Genomic DNA, 20662 nt, shown 5'->3' with positions numbered 1-20662 from the left:
TCATGATCTGCTCTTGTGAATCCTAACCATGCCGCAGAAAGGTAGAATTATTTAGAGGGAGGAGGTGTTTTAAACATTTTTTTGAGTGATATTTCACTAGTTGGATGTGTTTACTCAAGTCGCATTATGAAGTAATTTCTGGACAGGTAGAGCAGAAACTTACACGCATTTGTGTCGTTCAAGAGCTTGGTGTGGTCAGCTCATTTCCTTAGTTGCACTTGAAGTCTTAGTTTTTATTGCCTAGAACAAAGCAGTTCCTTCCTGTAAAAATGTCCAGAAAGCATCTTATGACCAAACACGAAGAAATAAAAATGGTCAATACTTGACACATCATAAGAATATTCCATATTGGGTTGTGTCTTTAACTTCCTTTTGTTTGTTTGGGAAATATCCCTCAAAATGGATTTAATCTGAAGTGTTGTTTCAATCTGAGGGCTGTGACTTGGAAACCCTCATCTATTAATTAATTGTTGACTAGCACAGGTCTTGGGTAGTTCCTCCTTTTATAATATGAAAAATGTAAACTGCAGTCTGATGTTCAATAAATATATTTATTTTTATTATATAAGTCTTAGAATAAATCTTAGTGAAAGAATGATCTTGGGTCTTAGAAATAATCACTGGACACAAAATTACTTTTTTTCCCCCTGTTCATAAACTGGTTTTTTTTTTTCCACTTTGCTCATACTCTTTTTCTCCTTATTGGCGGAGAGGGGTTGGCTGAAACTAAGGGGAGGAAACTCCTTTTAGAATGTGCACCCCCTCAAACTGTCTTAAAAAAAGACAGTAGCCATCACTGCACATTGCTTGGAACACAATTTGCAGTTGATGTGTTCTAAGTGTGCTGAAATACCCGTGTGTTTTGGGGTTTAGAGAGCAAGTAAGGCCATGTTGAGATTTGGGTTAATTAAGAAAAAAAAAGGCTACTATTCTGAACAAATGCATCTGAAGATATTTACCTGCTCATTGTTTCATGAACTTTTGGTCTCTGCATGGGTTTTAGCAGTTAGTGAGCTCTTACCAGCCCTGGTCTCAATAACCAGCTTTTAAGACTTTTATGTATAATTTCAACATACAGGAAGCATTTGGAGGACTTATTTTCTTTGCCTCTTGCTTTTAGGCTGTATCCATGTACACTAATAGTTCTGTGAACCAAACAGCAAATGAAAAAACTTGCCGGTGGGGCCTTTACATCTCCATTGAACATTGCCTGTCAGGTTTCTGTGGGACTGGATTTAGCCTGGCTTTCTGGACTGAGTGCTGGCATCAAATGGAAGCTGCCCAGAGGTTCACGCATTGATTGACTCCTCTGTGCCATGGAAGTTTGGGCATGCAGTCACTGAATACTTCTGGAGGTGATGCTATCATTGCCTTCATACCCTGTAGGCACAAACAAGCTGCAACAAAGAGTAGTGTGCTTTTCCCAGCCTCTATATTTTTTTACCACATTTCCCAAGTTTTTTCTTTGATAATTAAGCTAATTCTTGTGTATATGGGGAAATGGAGAGATCCTAACCTGCTCTGATGGATTCCTGTACTGGACTGTGCTTTACGAGTAGTACAGTGACTTTAGAAAATCTTTATAATGTACAATAAACACTTACTGGAAAAATTAATATGCTTTTTTAAAACCAATTAAATACAGTTCTGTCATTAGTGGTATTCATCATTCATTGGCATTCACTAGCTGCCCCAGTTGGTTTGCATTGCAAATTAATTTAATTTTTCATGGATGGCTATAAATGTGCATGAGCTATGTTATTCATATGTAAATATTCTTTTGATTAAATCCATCTTCACTTGCCAATGCCCTAAAATGCTTTGATGTTTAATATTCTTCAAGCTTGTGGGCCAGGATTTTAGCCATGCTGCATTTTTCAGTAGTTTATGTCTGCTCCCACAGTGTCTTTCACATCTCCTCAACAAAAGGGACTATAGCAACACTTCCTCTCTCTAACTGGGAGCATTGGTTTCCTATACATCAGAGTTTATTGGATGCTTGATTGAAAATTCTGGTTTGATGTATTTCTTTGAATTACTTGGAACATTTTCAAACCCACTTTTTTTTTTCCTAGGTTAAAATTAAGATGATGATGGTGATAACCTCTGAATTCTGGCAAGAGAGCTTTTCCACATTCTTACATGCTGATCCCAAGCCAGTTATTAGTTGGGGGGCTTGATTTGCAGCCAGAAGGTAGCCTCCTCCCAAGAGAAAACTGTGAGATATTTGTTTGAAAATATCATGCTCATTTTATTTCTATAGCTGACGATTATAAAAATAAACTTTCATGTCTAAGCAGCACAGCTGACTTGGAGGCCAACTGCCATCAGCTTGCAGAAGTCTTTAATTTGCTTTTGGGACCCAGTCCTCTAAGAGCTGGCTTGAAGGATGCAAATCCTCAATAGGTTTCCTTGCGCAGCAATATTGAGGTCTGCTGCACCACCTCTAAGAGAAAGCCATAGTTCAGCTGCTGGTCCTCACGCTGGCGATTCCAGGAGGACAAATCAGGGGCTGCTGGATCTCGCCCAGTAGTTTAATTGAAGGGGATAAGTTCACCTTGGATCCTACTGACAATGTGCCAGAGGGAAAAGTGTCTCACCTCTAAGAAAAGGGGTACATGTGTGCTTTTGGGCAATAAACCACCAGAAGGCGTAAAGACTAAGAGCACAATTTCTCTCATCTCAGAAGAAACTCATTGTGATTTACATTCCTGTAACTGAGGAAAAAAAAAGTCTCAGAAGACGTCATCCAATTGGAGAAAAGGTTAGGTTTGCACATTTACTGTCTATAATTTCTCTTCCTCAGCTACTGTTGGTCAGACCTGTGTGTGTGAAATGCAAATGCACATGTGGGAGAGTGAGAGAGAATGTCATATCACAGAACAAATTTGAGCAGGCCTGGGAGTGAAGATATTCAGAGAAAACTTGTCCATTAGTCACTCACCCTTACTGCTTTTTCTGCTGCCTTTCATGTCTTCACTTGCATCTCCTAAAAGTATTTTCTTTATGAATGTGATTGTAAAAAGGCTAAATGTAGGCTGTTGTAATGCTGGGTTCAGAAGTACAACATCTAATTAGAATTAAAGCAATAAATGTATATCTATCTGAGGAATGGACATAACTATGATTGTAGTGGTAATGAATCCATCGTTATTATGAGGTACTTAACAAAACTGTGATGATTTACCTTGTGAAGGAACAAGCTGCACACTTTAAGTCTCAAGAATTACTCTATTTGGTTTTCTATATAAAAAGGATTTTTATCTTCCTTTAGACCTTTCCAGTTCTAGATCTTTCTGGGGAATGAAATTAAGAAACTGGGTGTACAGTTGTAGATAAACCAGTAATACTGTTTTTACTTTAAACAATATTGTTCTATGTTAGAACAACTGGATTAGACTTGTGAAAAACTTGAATTTTTCACTCTAAGAGGCTTGGAGTGCTAATTCTTGTGTCAGTGTAATTGAAGAACTCTCACAGGCTCCTGGTGGAAAGGCTGCAAAGCTATCAGTGCCCCTTCTGCTGTTAGGACTTCCCAATTTGTCTCATTGCAGCCATAGGATGGAAAAAACTCCCATCCTGCAGCAGCCCCCCACCTCTCTGTATCACCTTCCTCACTATCCCAAGACTGTGTAAGATAAACTCAACACGTATCTGAGTGTCTAATCTGAACAGAGAGAAAGCCTTGCATGCAATTGGAAAATACCTCTGTGCTCACTTCACTGACCTAAGGTGTGGAAATGACTATTAGGATCTCCTGCCGAAGGAGAGGGGATTCTTCACCTCGTGCACGTTGCATTTGGAGCCTGATCACACCTGTGACCATGGAAGAGCTCTGAAGGGGCAAAGGCTTAAACCCGCTTTCTGCAGTCACTTCTGCAGTGACCATGTGTCAGGGGGAAAAAGTGAGCGTCCAAGCTAAACTTGTGGGAATTCTCCCAAAGGATCCCATGTGGCAAGGCCAAACCATTTTTGGGAATGCTATCTAGGTCTTTACCTATAGGTTTCTTGCTATAGTTTCCAAAGCCAATGTCATGCCTGACATGAGTTTCTTTGGTAGTGATTAGTATCTCAAAATGGCACTTTGATTTTTTTTTTTTTCTTACGGGCAGGGGTGATCAGGAAAACATCTGTCTGAAATAGGAATAATTAGGAAGCTCTCTTATTTTTATTTTGGTTTACTGCAACCAAAGACTAAATCTGTGCATTTATTTTTTCCTCTACTTATTCCCCTCCTATCACACATAGGTAAAAACATCCTGGTATTAATTCCCATTAGAGGAATGGAGCAGGTGAGTATTTCATACACTGGAATGAATAGTTTTATGTAATGAATATTTTTTTTTTTTTTTTTGCCAACTCAGTACATCCAGTGGCTGATAATTCTATTTAGAAGTAGAAATGACTGGGACTCTAATATTTCAAAGTATTTCACAGCAATTTTAGAATACTGTGAAGGAGGGAAATGTCAGTAGCTGCCATTTTAGTGTAACGAAATGTTCAGAATTGAACTTCAGTTATGCAAGAGCATTGAAGGAATGATATTCGTACCTAATGCCCTTAAGAGGGCGCTTAATCACCACTGCTTTTGTTTTTAACATCATCTGTTATAATAATGTGATTTTTAAAAAAAATCTTCAACTATACTACGCTAACATCTGACTGCAACCTCTTTGGGCTGGTTATGGTCACTGGCATCAATATCTACAAGTATACAGCCATACTCCATTAGCTAGGGTTAGTCTATATAATAGTTGTGTCAGTTTATAGGAGTGCCACTTCCACCCAGAGCAGAGGGGCAAAGAAGTTTCCCACCTCTTAAAAGAAACAGCTTTTTGTTGCACAGAAGGGTTCTGATTTGATTTGAGGTTTTCTTTGGCTCTGCCTTTTCTGTGACAGTCGTCAGCTGTAATAAACTTTGAAGCTTCCTCCTCTGAAGCTGTTGTTCTTTGTGTAAACTACTGCCTAAGCAGGGGTGCAGGAGAAGACTCTGAAGGGTAAGGAACAGCTCTGGTAACAAAATTCAACTATCAAGTGTCTATTTTCTTTCTAAAGCAACTGCTGAGAAATTATGTTCTATTTTCTTGGAAAGGTTCTTTCCAGTTAGAATATCTGCTTGTTTGCAATCATTGTGGCAGCTGGACAGATGTGGCAATCAATGCTTTTCCTCAAACAAAATAGGATTTGTCAAAAGATCTGTTAGTCCAGACCTAGATCTTGGTATCACAGTCTGTTCTTTCCCGCACAGAAGACTGGACAATGAGAAGTATTTGGTACAAACTTGGTGTCTCCACAATTGCATTATGTCACATGCCACTAGCAGCAACTTCAATGCAAACATATATGCAAATTTTGTAACACATAAATGATCACAAAATTTACTTATGCGTCGTCTGTTTGGGAATAAAGGAGACCTGATTTCCACTCTTCCTTGCCCTTTCATCCTTTTAGATTTGGCATGTTTATGTGGACTTGAAAGATTGCTTTAAGATTGATTTAATTGGAGACAGCTAAACTGTGGGATTTGCAGGGAAGAGCTCAACTCTGGTGACAGTGTTCTGCTTGATTTTTAAAGCCTTCATTTTCCGTATATGATTGATGTCTTTTGTGTGAGTTTGAAGGAGTAAGAACATGTTTCAGTGGCTTGTACACAAGCATGAAGATTGCCTGTAGGTCCCAGACAGAATAATCACATCAGCACTTCATATACTGTATTCTGTAGCAACATGGGATCTTATGGTTGTAGACATCAAGGCTTCATAGTGTGAATTTATGAAGGCATCACTTGTTTATCGTTTCAAAACATGCTGAACACATGTATTCTCATAAAGCTTTGTGATCATACAAGTTGAACAAGTGCAGGCAGTTACTTCAAGGCAGCAATGAAAGCAGATCTTTCTCAGGCTCTTTTATAGCTGAAATTAAGTCTGAACATTTGTTTCTCTCTCATATATGTCTGTGTGGCATCCTTCAGCTGAAACCTGCTAACTTATTCCAGTGTTGTACAGGTGGGATCTGGCTATTTAACTGCTCTCTGTACCTTGTTACCCTTTGTTTAACATTCATCTACAGAGACCACTGATATTAAGAAGTGCATATCTCTAGGACACAATTTCACATGAATAGACAGGGTATAGCTTCTGACACTGAAATAATTATATATATAATTTCTGAGAATATGAAACATTGCTTTGTACCTCTATCACTTCATAAAGCTGAATCTCATGAAATAAGCACTGCCTGTTTTGCCTAAAGTTAATGGGAAAGGATATTTAATTAGTTTGTCACAGATCTGGGGGACTGCTGCGTCTTCTTTTTGGTCTTGACCAGGTTATTGAATATTTTGTTCACAAAACTGATGAAAGAGACTATTTGGCCTTCCATCCTCCTTCCATCCTCCTTCCATCCTCCTTCCATCCTCCTTCCATCCTCCTTCCATCCTCCTTCCATCCTCCTTCCATCCTCCTTCCATCCTCCTTCCATCCTCCTTCCATCCTCCTTCCATCCTCCTTCCATCCTCCTTCCATCCTCCTTCCATCCTCCTTCCATCCTCCTTCCATCCTCCTTCCATCCTCCTTCCATCCTCCTTCCATCCTCCTTCCATCCTCCTTCCATCCTCCTTCCATCCTCCTTCCATCCTCCTTCCATCCTCCTTCCATCCTCCTTCCATCCTCGAGTGGTAAAGGGAGACTTAAGGGTTCACAAGCTCTAGGAAAGGTGGTTCTAGAGGCTTTTTATTTAACATCTGAGAAGCTCCTCCAGTGGCTAAGTGACTTGAAATTATTGCTGATGTGTCGTGAAAATAAAGGAGCAGCTTCCAGAGGTAGCAGTGGAGAGATCTCTGTTTCGTATTTTTATTTTATTATTTGGTTGTGTTTTCACTGCTCGCATTGAAATTTCCTCTGCTACTTAGAGTGGAGCTCACAAGTGGAACCTTGTAAAAGAATAGGTTGTATCATATGGCCTCATAATCACTACGAAATGGTGCAGGGAGAAGTGCTCCTGAACAAAGCTGCTGTAATTACCACCAGCAAGCATAATCTCCTGTCAGAACTCTAACAACTCCTAAAACACCTTCTGTCCATTTGAGTTGCTTTTGTTGTTGAAAGGTGAAAAATTATTTAAACTGAAATCTGGAAAACTCTGGAGCTAGAAATTAGCATACAAAAATTTTGCCTGTGAAGACTGTCTATGGTGAAGTGTTCATCATGCATAAATATATAATGTAACGATACTATTAATGGAGTTGCTCAGACATTGATTACAGCTTCATTAAGTGAGATTACTCACTGTGATCTCAGCGCTACAAATTAGATTTTGGTAATTTGACCTATTCTTTAATTTAGTGAAATAGAAAAATAAATTGCTTAGGCAGGATGCAATGTTAGAAAATATTTTTCTAACGTTTAGTGAAATGTTTGTTTACGAACAATAAATATTAACAAAATACCTGTTTATTCAAGATAGACAAGTTCATCTAAAATATTTTTAAAGGTAATATCTTTATATTAAAAGCCTTGGCACATCTTATTTTCATTCACTTTTAATTTCCTTGTCATAAGAAAGCTCTTCCAATTGCAGTGTGGGCATTTCTGCACCTTAATTTGGGCAAAGGCATTTCCAATAACTTTAAAAACTGGACAGTAACAGCATGTCAGGGAGATGCAGCCCTATCTGGTAAATATTTCTGAGGAATGCTATGTTAAAGAGATCTGTTTGCACACAGAATAAGAGATGCCAGGTCTCTTTTATCAGTAAATGCAAAAGTGGAATTTGCCAGCATGTGTAATAAATTACTCTCAGAATGAATTGAGGGCTTTTGCTTAAAACATAACCCAAAACTTGAGAAACATATGTCCAGTTTTTAAAAATCTTGTGGTCTGCAGCATAGTCCAGGGACGTGGAACATCAGCATGAGTTAAACAAATCAATTTATGCTACAATGGGTGTTATGAAGGTTGTGTCCACCCTCCATGGGATTTTGTACTGAAGGAATACTTTAAGCATCATGACTTGATGTTATGGTAGGTGGATCAGTACTCCAGGAAGTTTAACTTTCTAAAAGATGGATCTCTTATTGCAAATGATGGATATAATTTTCAGAGGGCTGCATTGAGAAATGCATTGGAGTGATGCATTTGTTGTGTGGCTCTTTTTATGTGATCCTATTTATCATCTGGTAACCATCCAAATGTTTACTTCATTTATGAAGTTCAGCTCCTTAAGGGCTTTATCTGAATAGGATGTTTTGACATGACTCTGAAAAATTTATTATGCTCATCTTTACAGTGAATGTCCCAGTTCAGAGACAAACTTCAGAGAAAACACTCTGGAATCAATGTTTCTTCTAAAGAGAAGGGCTTCAGTAATCCCTTTTGCTAGTGAGAAAAATGAATGCCAGTGGGTGAAAGTGAAAAAAATCCTGTTTACTGACAGACTGAAGTGCCAGTGCAGCATGGGAAAAAAAATTGAATAAATGCTAGATATTGAACTTTCAGAACCTTACACCTCACCCCCATCCCTCCCATTCCACCCCCCTTCCAGCAGAACAGAACCCCCCCACCCCCCCCAAAAAAAAAAAAAAAAAAACTAAAAAAACCCCTCCACAAAACCCCAAAATGACTGGGGAAGAAAACACACTGGCTGCCCACTGGCAGGGAAGGCAAAACGGCAGCTGGCCCCTTTGTCTCAGGGAAGGGAAAAAGGGAGTTTTCTCAGCAGCTTGGGCAAAACAGATGGAAACCTGCTGAACCTCTGGGGTTGGTCTCCTCCTCACTGTAGATGAAGCTGCTGGATTTTGGTGTCTTTTCCCTTGTTGGTTCAGCTTTTCCCAAGGTCTTGGGCTGACCTTCTGCTGGTCTCCTACAGGTCCTAGTTATCCACCTTGGCGATTGTCTGATTTTGGACCAAAACTAAGCTGAATAGTTCAAGAAAAAAAACTAAACAGAAGCCACCAAAAAGATTGCTGCTGCAGCCTCCAGACCAGGGGAAGGTAAAAAACCCCCTTTTTGCTTAAGCTAGCAAAAAACTAACCTAGCTAAACAACAAATAATGTCCAGTCTGGGCTGCAACCAGCACACTCTGGAGAGTCTTTGAGCAAAGCCTGTGCCAGGTTTCCCCAGGCTCCTGCCCCTCTCCTAGATCCACCTGAGAGCTACTCAGCCATTCTGAACATAAAGCAGATGATCAGGAATAGAGTGTCATCATTAAATCACCACAAGACAGTGCATTAAAACATGTAGATTAGTAGAGTTACCATTACCTCTGAGGAGTGCTCAAAATGTCTCTTGATCCACGGCTTGATTCATGGAAGCCTATTGCACAATTTAGAACCTATTTATTTCTCTCGAGTTTAAGTGCTAATTTTCAGGGTCTTGTGTATCTCACACTATCTAGAATCCTACCCCTGCAAATACGGAAATTTTTAGATCACTCCTGCAAAAATTTACAGAGGGTTCTCCTCCTTCCAAACACAGTACACATTCCCTAATATAACATCAACTATATTGTTATTCTATTTTTGCACAGACAAAACTATCAATATTCAGTTATGTAATCACCTAAATTTTACTCATTACTTTTAAAAGCTATAGGAAGAAAACATAGTACAAGGTTGGATCTTGAATTTCTGATTTTCATTTCCCTCAGACACAGTTATTAAATACATGATCATGAATAACTCGTAGAAATTTAACTTCTATTTTGTATTTTTAGCTCAACTTTCAGTACTAATCACTCAGGCTTTGTGAGAAACAGCACGCTGAAATGTTTGTGAAATAACCTTACTCTGACTTCAGCTTTCCTAAAATAGTCCCCCAAACATGGATAAACATTACATGCTGTGAAAGAGACCTCCCCTGCTAAGTGTTTGTAGCTCCAGTTAACACCAATTTACATGAGGAATTTGAATGCTTGCTAGTATTATCTGTCTTGCTTATAAATGCATGTTGTCAGATGTATATCAATAAACATCTCATAGCAGATGAAAAAGGAAAAATGTTGATATTATGACTGATGTGGAAGTTTTCATTACTAGGACTGTTAATTTCTTAGATTATTAACTGAGTTTCTTAGTTCCTTAATTTATAGCCCGAGCCATAGGATTTCAGGGCGAATACATCACATAATTGATGGTGTGTCACCTTACAAACACCAAAAAGGAGATTGTCTCAGGATGGTGGGGGATCTTTCACCACATTCAGTATCTTTTTTGCAGATGCAACCCACTGAATGTGCAGAGTGATGTTCTTTGCCATTCCTTTTCAGAACCGCATATTTCAAAAGACATCAGAGAGAGCCTACCCTGGCAGGTCTGTAAGTGTGGATGCAGTCCATGCATGGTGTCTGAAGAATGTGTGAATGTTGCTTGAGTCTCCCTTCCTGGAGCTTGGCCAGACAGAGCTGGTTTCCCTGTGCTACACTAGTGACAATGACTGCATCTGGAGAAAGTTCTGAGCCAGACCCATCACATCAGGAGCGACAGCATCTCCAATCCCAGCACTGGCACTCTGTCACCCTTGTGATTGTTATGGTTCCTTCTGTATGTCCTCCAGGTCACAGGGGGTTCTTTTTGTTCCACTTGGGGTTTGCCCACGTTTTAACTATCTGAAATTCTTACACTGTTTCCTGCCTCAAGAAGCTTGATCTTGAGATAGAGCAGCAGCCATTGCAAGATATCCCCAGTGGTGCCCCTAAAACCTGCAGTGGCAAGTGAGCAGCTCTTTATATGTGCTTTCAGATTTAGATCAGCTTTACGTCAATTGCAATCACCTCTGTTTCTCATAATCCCTAGTTGACATAATATGTTTTTTCCTCCTTCTGTTTTAACACAAGCTCAGACTTTGGACAAAGCCAGTTTTCTATGCTTATACTCTATTCAATACTGGGGCTGGGTGTAGATTCATATATTCTAGTAAGTAGGGCTTTCCAGCTTCCTTAACCAATATACCATGACAAATCTGGCCCCCATGACGAGTTTCTTCAATGTTGCTAGATTCAGATCTGATCAGCTAATGGGTAGTTTCATATACTTAGTGGTGTAGAAGATTTTTGGCAGTTGAAGTCAAGCCAAGCTAGAATGGAAGGCATTATTTAACAGATTTTAGTAGTTTGTCAGTCGTCACATGGATGGCCCTTCACTGTCCCAGGAGATAGATCATCTAAGACCTTTTCCTCTCTCCTGTTCTCTACCTGAAATAATGTCTGAAGGTTGCAAGCTTTGCCCAAATGTGCTGTTCTCACATACTGCAGAAGCCATGGATGTGTGAGGTGCCCAAAACTCCTGTAACATACTATTGCCAGTCATTCTTTTCCCGTCACTAGGAGGCTGTGTTGTGAAGGTGATGCACAGCTCCTGGGAGATGTACTGCTCAAACCCTTCCCCTTGTCACTGAGCAGCCAGGCCAGTAAAGGCTTTTGATCGCTGTCACTGTGGCTTGGTTTGGAAGTTGAAAGGCTCTGTTCTCTATTGATTGATTTGTGTAATAGCATCAGGGATGAAATAACCACTAGAGATAAAGGAAGAGAACCCTTGCTTTTATGCTGGAACAGTTCATCCTTAAATACTACATCCCATGAACCAAATGGCTCACAAAAAACAGTTGTGGGAAGGCTGCTTTGCCAGTGGGAGGGATTCATGTTACAGCAGGTTGGGTGGAACCTCTGCTTGTGAAAATTAGAACCACGTTAGAAAAGTTCACGGAGACCTGTCTCCCATGAGAAAGACCCCATGGCATAGCAAAAGAGACTCCTCTCCCTAAGCAAATTGAAGAAAAAATTTTAAAAGTGACAAACTGACTAAAAATCTCCATATTTTGTCTCCCTGTGCCGTCAGTGGGAAGGAAAAAATGGCTGAGGGGGGAAGAGAAGGTGCCCTAAAGGTTTATTTTAGTTCTCATTACCTTCTTTTTAATTCTCTTTATAAAATTTTTCTGTATATCTTTTAAGTTTTGAGCCTGTTTTGCCCTTAGACTGTTTTCTCCTAATCCTTATCTCACCCCATAAGCCTTTTAATTGTTCTTTCCTCCTCCTCTGCTCCACTATAGCAGAGGAGAATGAGTGAATAATTTTTTTCATGGGTACCTGGCTTCTATCCAGTGTCAACCCCCTGACACATTTATCATGACGTTTTGCTAAACAGCATGTTTTTGCTCAAGCATGTAAATGTCAAGGAGTAGAGCTCCTAGCAACCAGTCTGCAAAGATATTTTCAACACGAAAAGAAGGTTCACAGAGTGTGTTGGCAGATGTATGTTTGTTAGTGCTCAATGACTGACCCAGTAGCAGCCTCAGGTAGAGAGGCTCTTCCTTATCTCTTTTATTTTAGTTATTACCTGAGGACAATAATAGTTAGCATGATAGGTGTGCCCCAGCCAGATGTTTTCTAGTTAGCTCAGTTCTCTCAAACCAATCCAGAGACCTTTTATGCAGGGAGGGTGGTGGGCGGACAACCTTTCAAGATTAAATCCCCATATAATAAGATGAGAGAAGGCCTTGATAGTCATCCAGTCCATTTTTCCCTCTGAAGGCAGCATTTGTGTCATACCCTGACAAAAGTTTCTTTTGAAAAAAATTCCTTTGATGGAAATCCTGCCTTTCCATTGACTATTCAGTTAGAAGAACCATTGTCCTTTTTGAAAGAGAGACCTTTGGTTCTGCTTTTCTTCAGAGGCAACCTGATTTTTCATTTGTGTAGATTTAAGCCTCACTCTTCTGTCTTTGCTCACTATGAGTGTGGAGAATATATAGGATTGCAAGAAATGCTCTTGTCGTCTAACACTGCTGTCTGCCTCCAGCAGCAATCACACCCAGAGGCCTGAGCAAGAGTTACTAAATTTTCCATTTGATTCTTCCTCTCCTTGTGACGATTTTGGTTTTGTTTTGAATGTTTTTTCTTCTCTCTTTTTTTTTTTTTTTTTTTTTTTTTTAATTTTCAGATGATTCCTCTTTAAACTGTATGCTCATTGTACACACTCTCCCAGTGTGTACAGTCTTGTCTTCTAGACTTCTGACCATTGCCCAGTTGATTGATGTCTTTGTGTTCTGGTTTGAAGGCAAATTGTTGGGAGGAATTAACTCCCCGCAAATATCTTCTGAGACATTCCAAGGCAGGACCACAATTTAACAGGAAAATTACAATAAAGGCAATAGCACAGAAACAGTGGTTTAAACTGGCAAAGTCAGAATACGACTTGGCACCCTGTTGGTCAGGGTAGCAGTGTGATTAAAGGGTAGCCACAGCCCTGTTGGAGTGATGGACGTGGTCCTGTCAAAGTGGTGATCCTGTAGAAAAAGGTCTGGTCCTTTTGTGGAGGTCCAGTAGTGGCTATCAAGCTCTTGTCCTCTGAGAATCCAGTGGTTGTGGTCTCGTGGTGTCCCAAGCCTCAGATTATATCCAGGTGGGAATGTTTGGTTCCTCCCCCAGGGCAGGGCATCTCACAATGGGATGATGAAATTCTCAGTCACTCTGGGAGACCTTCACAGCCCAGTAGTGGATTTGGCCCCCTCAGGGTGGCTGCTGCTTCCCTGGAGGGAGTTATCACTGCTCAGTCATGGAGAGGATAAAGAACACTGCCCCACCATTTTTACCAGCTTGTGTGGTGGTAAAAGAATGCACACTTTTGGTTAAACCTTACATTGTAACCCAAAACAACAGCCTTTTGATTACAGATGTTCCTGTAGCTCAGCATAATAAGACAGTCCAATTAACAGTCCACCAGGAGTAGTGACGGTGGGCTTTGTATAATCTTGGAATGAACATATATGTCATTTAGTTAGGCTGCAGGCTACCACACTTACTGAATATTTTCCCTTGGTGGCAAGAGATGTTTGTTTTGCTGTTTGAAGGACCAGAAGCAATATTAAAACCAAAAGAAAGCATGACTTAAGTTTGCTAATAGCAGCAGAGGATGAATAGACACAATTAATTTTATTTTCTTGCTTGACAATTTACTTAATAATCACAGATTTTTTTTTTCTTCAATCTCAAATGACTATATTAAACAAAATTAAAAAGGGGGGGAAAGGAAACAAAAGGCATCCTAGCACATTGGGATGATTCAATTCTGCTGATTCTAGATGCCTTTTCTCTCTGCACAGAGTTGTGTGTGTCACTGCCACATTGGGTTGCTGCTTCTCTGTCTGCAGAGGTAAGCAGAGTTGCAAGCATCTTAATAAGATGTAAATGACCAGATAAACCAGCAACCATTAGTGGAGAAGGGCAAGAGTGCCTCAAATGCCCCTTTTCAATTTGCTGATCCACCCTTTGCTCTCTAGTTGAGCTAAAGCAACGGCATTGTTCTTCAACTATTTTTCTCCAAAATCCAGGGATCTTATGTGTGCCTCTTTGCCCATACCAGAGAAATTGGGGGAAACAGAGGAAATGACAGTCTGACTTGGAGCTGTCAGTGTATCAGTATCTTTTGTTTCGCAATCAACTTGATGACAGAGCTCTCAGCCCTTTAGCTACAAGTCCTTGCCATGTCTGTTGTGTTGTTTAACAAACAAAAGTGACATTGCTGCCATTCGAGCAGCAACTTTTCGTCTGACAATTTCTGTTGAGACATTTCCTTCACTACAATTTTGTGTAGAAATGCAGATGTTGAAAAAGGCAAGAAAACTTGAAACTACCTTAAGAACTGCCAGTGAAATTATGGATAAAAATTTGTGCTTAAAAATTTCCTCAACAAAAGGATGTTGCTTACCTACCAGCTCTGTCACCATTACATCATGGGTCAATGGAGACTGTTGAATCTGGGAAGAGAATTTTATTCAAAAATATTTTGTTATGAAACTGACAGTTTTCTGGGTCATGTTATCCCTGCGGGCTAAATGGTGAGATGGTTTTGATCAGAGGAAGGGCACAGAGGATCTCTTAGTGTAAACTCTTCTACAGGTGACTGCATATTCATTCTCCTGTTCCTGGTTCTCCTGATGATGGTTCTTGACTCAGCTGTAACATTTAAAAGAGGAAAATTCTAGGATGGAATAGGATCGTGGCATAACCACTTAAGGTGCAGTACCAGGAGGATTGAAAGAAGTCAGTATGTTGTGTTATTCTGATGTGGGGGTTAATTAAAATAAAAGAGGATCAAGTGCTCCTGCTCACTCAGAGCCCTGGTTTACTTCCCGAACAGATGCTCTGTCTCCTTTCCTTCTTGATACAACCGTGATTGAAGCAGCAAATTTCCCCTACAAAATGTGTATGCAGTTGTCTGCTGTGGTCATCAGGAGCAGGGGAAGCTCTGCTGACTCTCAGTGGTTCTGTATCTGGGCACAAAAAAGACTTCTCTGGTTCATTCTCTCACACATAGTATCAAGTTGTTTTGTGCAAATCTGTATCGTTCCTGATTGTCTTTTCAACACAATCCTGCCTGTCAGAGTAGGTTAGTAATCTGAGGAATCTCAGGAATCCTGCACCCCAAACCCTTCCTGATATGAACCACATATGGCTTTGAGAAGCTTCCTGTATTTGAATAGGCATGGGACTTGCTGTAGCAGTGTGAAAACTCACATGCTGGACGCTTTCACAGAATTTTAGTAATCTCACAATGCCCACAAAGGAATGAAAAGGAGCCCTGGAACAATTACCAGGCTCTCTCAGCCAGGAAATGAAAAAGCTGTTTGTACGGAACAATGCTTCAGGTCACCAGGGTTTGCAAACCTACTGCACATCCTCATAATCAGGTGGAGTGGCGATATAAAAGAAACATCTTCCTGGAGGTGATAATTATTTTTAATTCCCTTTGTTCTGTTAGCTGGTTAATGGAACAGTTTTGATATTGTACAGAGGGATAATTTTCTGCCATTTTGACACCTTCAGCTGCATGCAGTGCTGTTGGGTTTGGGGCATGAGAGACTTTTATTAGGCCAGCTTGATTCCTTCTTATTTCTTGTAAGTTCTGCTTTGGAGGTTCTAAATATACATATGGAATTCTGATCATAATTTTCCTTCATTTGTAAAAATAAGCAATGTGAGAGTGCAAACAGTCTGCCTTGGTCTCAAAAAGCAGTGTCAGCACTATTTTAGCTCATAGTCACAAGGTTGTTTCCCCCCCTTCTAAATTTTTAATGAGACAAGCTTATATAGCACAAAATTATATTTGAAAAGCATTTTAATTCAGCTTGATTGGAGTATCACGAAGAATTTACACAATTTACACTTATGTATGTAGAAAGAAGTGGGAACAAGAATTATGCAGTAGCATAATCTTTAAATGGCTGCTTCTATTTTGATTTTATTTGCTTAGAATAATAGCTAAAGCCTTATATGGCCAGAGAAAGCACCACTCATGGTTCAGTGAACAAAAGGATAAATAAGTTCAATTTCGTGCAAGCTTTGTTAGATGGATTTGTTCAGTGTCAAATCAATATTTTGGTTGTTTTTAGCTAGAAATAGTTGAGCAGGATTGATGGCTAACAAGTTATCAATAGACTGAAATGAATCCTTGGCAAAAAAAGGTGAGTTCACAATGAACAAAGGAGAGGGGTCATTGTTAAATATCTTGATTGTCTCAGGATATCTCAAGATCTCCAATTATTCATTTTCAGAAGTATTCTGCTTTTTAGAGCTGACAGCTTTTAAAGATGCCAGCAATTTAGGCTGAACTCTCATAGTAAGGGCAAGGAACTGAAACGTTTTTTTGTATGTTCTGGGACATGTTGAAAAGACTTTTTGTGTTACCTATGAAATATGTGTAGACAAGGTAATGCTGCATTTTAATTTGGTTTAAGTGCATTAAGAGTAATTAATTTTCTTTTTCTCTCTGCAGTTTACACTCTCTGATGTTTGAATAAAACAAAGGTATGGATTAAAAAAGGTACCATTTTAAAAGAATTTTGGGCTAAATACCAAATTCTCAAAACTACCAGGTAAACGCCCTGTTCTAGAGCTTTTAGGTGCATTTACATGGTCTCATTAAAACAAATTCTGTCTGTGTGTGCAGCTCTATGATCTTTCATCAGTCAGATTTGATGTTCTGTAGAGGAGCTGCAGAGATTAATTTCTTTCCATCTCTTTCTTCTCACAAACAGATCTCGTTTTTATTATTTATCCATCACAATCTTCAAATTATTTGATAATGCAGCTGCTGATGTTCCATCCATGAAATCAATTGTCTTGTGAAGGTTAGTGACATAAGGACATGTGTTGAGGTTTTTTTTTTTTGTAATGGGAATTTTCCTGTGAAAATAGCAGCACACTGACACTCAGATTCATAAATATATCGTAGTCAGAGCTTTCTGCTCTACAATCACTTGTAAAGAAAAAAATAACAAACCAGACCAGGTGAAGATCTCCTCAAGTAGTGAGGATCATTCATGTAATGAGACCAATTTGAAATAAATACTACTGAAAAACACATGGTGTGTAACTAACCAGCTGCCATTTCCAAATGTTATAGAATCCTTTGTCCTCAGAGTGGGACAGCAAAGCCTAGGTCAAATTATCTTTAAATTCAACGTGTTCTGCTCTGGTGATATATCCAGGCTTAGAGCTGAGAGACAGAGAAGGTATTTTGAGTCTGTAATTCAGTTTTCCACTAACAATCTCGCAAGATTGTTAATGATCCGGGTAAATTGTTTAATGTACTTTTGTATATCTTTCAATATTTTTAGTAGGTCTTGTTTTTCTTTATAAATCAATTTACTTCAGCGATGGTGGGCACTGAATTTCATCTCAAATGTATTCACTTACCATTTTGTGGCATGTCAAGAAATGAGCCAGGTCTAAAAGAAGAGGTGTGTATAAAAAGTGCAGTTTTTAAACGGTGTAACACTGATAACCTCCCATGATTAACACATAAAACAGAGATGTTCCATTTTCTCTTTTCTTTGTTAATTCTTATCAGTTTTTTGAGAATGCCAGTGTTGTGTATTTTTAAACAGATATTGACACATACGCATGCAATAACTTAATATGCATCTTTACTGGACTTTCTTAATGATTTATCAAATTCTAAGAGATTTCTAAGGCTGCTTAAGGCAAACTTAGCTTGTCAGTACTAGGAGATAATGTTATGTTTGGGCTTGGTCGCTGTACTGTTTCCTGGATAGAAGTTTTTATTTAATAAAAGGGGTACTCTGGACTCTATTTCCCCTTGAGGGACTGCAGGAGAGAGTCAAAGTGTTTCTAAATGTGTTTTGCGCTCACTACAGACAGCATGAGGGCGTACTCCTTAGCTACTCTTTGTTCCTTCACTTTGTTGAATCATTACTGCCTATATTGAAGAAGAAATGAAAAATGCTAGATTAAGCAAGACTTTGTCCTTGTGTAGGCCTTATTTGAGGAAGAACTTAGTAAGTGGAAAACCTACTTGGAGATAAACCCAGCCCTTCTCCTTTAAAATTTTCTCAATACTGTTTGAAGAGATCCTTTTTGTTCAGAATAGACCAAATCTGATATTAGGATGGGAGAGCTTGTGTAGGAATAGAATCTTTCATTTAAATTGAACCTGCTTTAATGAGATATTTTATAGGTGATTGGGTTTTCCGTTTAAATAAAGGAAGGATTCAGATTGTGGATTGGGCTTTGACCCCTGCTAGCCTTGACTTCCTCTCTGTCAGCTCTGCTCTAGGCACAGCAAGAAAGAAAGATTCCCGTGGAATGGCTTTTATTGTGAAGGGTGGCAGGAATGACTTCCCTGACTCAATGTGTGAAGTGGCCTCCCAAACAAATACAATTTTGGTGTGCTTATTTATAGCATGCTGCACTTTCTTGTCTTATTCATGACCAGGGTGCCAATTTGCAAGCACACAAGGTATTTTCCTTTAAGTTGATGGAGCAGACAAAGAGATAAGTAAGAAAACAGGAAAATGATTTTTTTTTTTTTCTCCATGGACCGGGATAGGAGTAAAATCCCACTGTCCTGATTCTCAGCCTTGTGCTTTGTCTTAAAACCTGCACTGCTCAAATTGACTCCCTTGATAAACCTCAGATGTCATAAATTTGAGGTGTGATAAACTTCCTGCTTGTCTCCTCCTTCCTTTCTTGGGCTGGCCAAGGTTAAGAGGCTGTAGGTTAATTTTTTAATCTCCCATAGTGAGAAAGACACAAGTGTCCCAAGCGGAAGCAGTTTGAGCATCTCCCTACATACATCTTTCTGCACAACATCAATGCCACAGACTCTGGGGCTTTTTTTCGCTCAATCTCTAATTCTCTTTAATCATATGAGGCAGTGTGAGCCAGCATTCGGCTTTTTGATTTTTTTTTGTTAGCCTCTCCTGCTTGACTTGGATATTTTGATGTTGTTCAGGGACATCAAATGTTTTGATGACTCAGAGTAAGACACGCAATTCAGTGTAACAAACCCGTTCCTGTGATAGAGGACCTTTTAGTTTGCTCAGCCAGGAGCTATAACTCAAGCAGCACAACAAATTAATATCTCCTTGATGGCTTCTCTGGTCTGGGGGTATATTAACTAAAAGTTGTTGTGCACAACAGGAAAACAAGTGCATTTTCATCAAACAGCAGAGAGCATGCAGAGTGAATGATGGAGGCCAGTAATTGAAACGTAAACACTGAAGTACAATCATCCATTCCTGGGAGGAGTGTATGTGAGAAGATAAACCTGAGAAACTTTAACCTAAGGACATTTTAGGTGAGATTGGAAAAGGCAGCAGAATGCTGCAGGAAGGATGTGGAGATGGTGCTGCCCAGCACCCTCCCTGTGGCAGGAACAGGGCACAAGGAAAATATTGGTATTTTATCTTTCCCAAGGAAAGGGAGATATACACGTGTATTTGACAAGACTTGGTAAATATACAACTGTACATGACAAGTGATGGAATTCACGTGTGAATTCTCCCTCTTGGGATGGCTCAGTAACTGCAGTGCTGTGGGGTAGAAGGATGATGTTCAGATGCTTTCTAGGTATTCAAGACAGAATAGCTCCTTCAGCCTCTCCTATGTCAGGAAAAAAACTGGTCAGTTCTGTAAGGGATTTGTGCCAAGTACGAGGTTCAAAATGTTTGGATGGTTTCTGTTTGTGGAGAATTCACTGGTGTCAGTAGTGATAACTGGCTATTAGAGAGTGAGGACTCAAGGAGCAGTACTTTTTGGGATCCTTCTGGGTGTTTCCTGGAGTTCCTCAATATGCTGTCCAGTTTTCTTTTCTGTTTCACAGCACATTGCTATGTAGAGGTGGAACATTTACCCCCTCCTAACCTCCAACCTATTTTATGCTTCAATTTTGTGAATAATTTTTTCTTTTCTTTAAATATTTCTGGCTAGCTGTAATCAAAACTACAGCTCAACTTCTCCCTTATTAGACTCTCTGTTCACATGACTTGAGGGTTTTGATTTTTAGTCCTAAGTAAATGCTTCTGTCAAGTGAGTAAAAACATGTAGTTGATCACAGGTCCCAGGGAAGTGTTTTGTGGGCAAGGCAAAAGCAAGGATGATTTCTAAGTTACTGTAAATCACTGAGGGCTGGCAATTTTGCTACAGTTTGGGCCTTGAAAAAGTGTTGCCTTCCGTCTCTTAATACTGTCTGACAAAAGAATGTAAGAAATCAAGATGTTGACATTCTACCCCACTAGTGGATAATGAATAAGGCGTCAGTAAAGTCTATAGAGGCTATATGGTCTGGCTGGTTTGCTCTATTAGCCTGTTTTCAAAGTCCAATTTAGTATTTTAATATGTGGTCTAACTAACAGTGCAGCCCTTC

This window comes from Chamaea fasciata, unplaced genomic scaffold, assembly GCF_029207755.1.
Source record: "Chamaea fasciata isolate MVZ Bird 193981 ecotype frontalis unplaced genomic scaffold, bChaFas1.0.hap1 SCAF_3, whole genome shotgun sequence".
NCBI classification, from domain to species: domain Eukaryota; kingdom Metazoa; phylum Chordata; class Aves; order Passeriformes; family Sylviidae; genus Chamaea; species Chamaea fasciata.
The sequence above is the reverse complement of the archived record's forward strand: the minus strand, read 5'-3'. Positions refer to the sequence as shown.